Raw genomic sequence first — 2,982 nt, forward strand, 5'->3', positions numbered from 1 at the left:
TTGTGTCTCTAGCTGCATATGTAGCAGAAGATGGCCTAATCGGCCATCATTGGGAAGAGAGGCCCCTTTGTGTTGCAAACTTTATATGACCCAGCACAAGGCAAGGCCTGGGCCAAGTAGTGGGAGTGGGTGGGTAGGGGGAGCAGAGGTGGGGGGAGGGGTATAGGAAACTTTTGGGATAGCATTTGAAATGTAAATAAAGAAAATAATAATAANAAAAAAGAGAGTATAAAAGAAAGAAAACACCTCTTATATTTTTCGCAATTACTTTGTTTTTTTCTATTAAGTATTAACTGTAAAGCCCTCATCAAAAATTTGCAATTTTTACCAAATTATATTGGTTATCGGATATATATCCATAAACATGAAAAATACCATTTTATTCAAGATTTGTTCATTTACTATATAAAACATGCAAAGGGAAATTTGCAACAGAACCATGATTCTCTGGGGCTAAGCTCTAGGCTTTTGGAGGGACAGAAGTATACTATATGCTATGAATAAAAACCATGCATCATCTGAACTTCCACGAGTTCAAAACAGTATGGAATAACCAATCATTCCTTTTGTCCATCCAGGATGAGATTTTTTCTGGTTGCAGTATATTGGAAGATGATTGTTCTATTATACCAGGACAATTACATGCTATGTATTCTAGTGCTGAAATAGAGTGAAGAGAATTCAGAGGCAAGTGTGCTTTCAAGCTTTCTTCAATCCACATATTTCTGTAAATATCACACCTAGCTGTATCTGTGAAACACTTTGAAGAAGGCTGAGGCATCAACAAAAACAGCAAAAGCAGCCCAGCCTCACACTTCTGCTTTCCTGGTGGTTTTTGCTATGGTCTGCATCACAGTGTGAGGCTTGCTGCAACCTTGATGACAGTAATATATTCCTTCATCTTTGGTCTTCACACTGTTGATACTGAGAATGAAATCTGTCCCTGATCCACTGCCACTAAACCTGGAGGGAATCCCAGAGACGGAATCAGAAGCAGACTTGATGAGAAGCCTTGGAGACCCATGTGATTTTTTGTTGATACCAGTGTACATAATTACTAACACTCTGGCTGGCTCTACAGGAAAAACTGACTGTTCCTCCTGGAGTCACAGACAGGGTGGCTGGAGACTGAGTCAGCAGGATATCACCTAAGGAGGCTGGAAGAATAGAAAAATACATATATTAGTAGGACACAACTTTGAATAGGAATATCACTCCTAACCTACTTAGAAAAATAAGAATTTTATAATATCAGTTTCTTTAAACAGGATGTCAAATCCCATGTGATGCTGGCTTATAAATAAAGGAAGAAGATTTTGTATTTAAATAACATCTCCACTTTTTTGCCATGTCCAGTCATACCTGAAATCCAGAAAAGCAGAAGTCCAAGGTTGTAAGGTATGAACACCTTCTTCAAGCTTTCCCTGAGTTTGTGTGGATCATGACACAGCCCTGAGATAGACCTTCTTATAATACTCTAAGAGGCAGGAACACTAGTAGGAAGAAGTACTTATGCAAATCATACAGACTTCATATTTTTTTGAAATAAGACCTGGTCAGAAGAGTAGGCACATACTGCCTTCTTAGAATATTTATCTCTCCTTCTGGTTCCCTGAAGAGATGTTCAGTTTTAAAAGAGACTTGGTTCCTAAACAATTGTTACATAATTACCACAGTCTAATGGAATCTATGGGATACATTCAGTATTTTAAATGAAGAGCAAATCAAATCCATTTTCTTATTCAAGGATTATGTTACTTTCCTTTATGTTTCTTAGAATATGGTCTGAATCATCTTTAACTGTCTGAACATTCCATGAAGCATCACAACATATAACAATAAAGTGAAGTATGTCAAACTATTGAGAATTCATGAACAAGAAGTAAGAAAGTCTGGATGTCCTAGGAAAACATATTTCCCCAGTGAAGAGAATAAAATCCACACAATCTGCCACAGTAGAGAAGAATTTCAGAGATTGAAATATCAAAATATTTTTTTTTAGAATTTTCCAGATAAAAGGAAATTATTACATCGTGTATTTTACCAAAAAGCGTGATATAGAGTTCCACTGAAGTATTTCTAGAAAATTCAATCAAATTCCTTCCCTAGTACATAATTTTTTATGCTACTTAAAAGACAAGACATCCTTGTGGAGACAGGGGTGGAGGAGGAAATCAGTCTGGTAGTTCCTCAGAAAATTCAACAGTTCTACCAGAAGACCCAGCAATACCTCTCCTGGGCATATACCCAGAAGATGTTCCAACTGATAATAAGGACACATGTTCCATTATGTTCATAGCAGCCTTATATATATATATTTATATATTTATTTATATATTTATATATAACATAGCAGCCTTATTTATATATTTCCAGAAGCTGGAAAGAACCCACATATCCCTCAACAGAGGAATGGATACAGAAAATGTAGTCCATTTACACAATGGAGAACTACTCAGCTAATATAAACAATGGATTTATAAAATTCTTGTGCAAATGGATGTATTTGGAGGATATCTTCCTGAGTGAGGTAACCAAATGACAAAAGAACACACATGATATGCACTCACTGATAAGTGGATATTAGCTCAGAAATGTAGAATGCCCAAGATACAATTTGCAAAACTCATGAAACTCAAGGAAGACCAAAGTGTGGATATTTCATTCCTTCTTAGAATGGGGAACAAAATACCCATGGAAGGAGTTACAGAGACAAAGTTCAGAGTGAAAGATCCCCGAAGGGAGCTCCCTGCTCCAGTCTCGGGAAGGACGCGCACCCAGTAGGACGCTTAGACCGACTTGCTGTAAACACAGGAGGAAGTTTATTGAGCTCAGGCCAGCATGCTGGGGTCGAAACTCATNCGCCACGCAGGGGTAGAGGAGTTCGACGATGACCTGAATTTTTACAGAGCTTATAAAGGAGAAAACCACAAACCAGGGGGAGAAAAGGGGAGGGAAAAGGGGAATTCTAAAACCATAGAC

Source organism: Mus pahari, unplaced genomic scaffold (genome assembly GCF_900095145.1).
Source record: "Mus pahari unplaced genomic scaffold, PAHARI_EIJ_v1.1 scaffold_10969_1, whole genome shotgun sequence".
Lineage (NCBI taxonomy): Eukaryota > Metazoa > Chordata > Mammalia > Rodentia > Muridae > Mus > Mus pahari.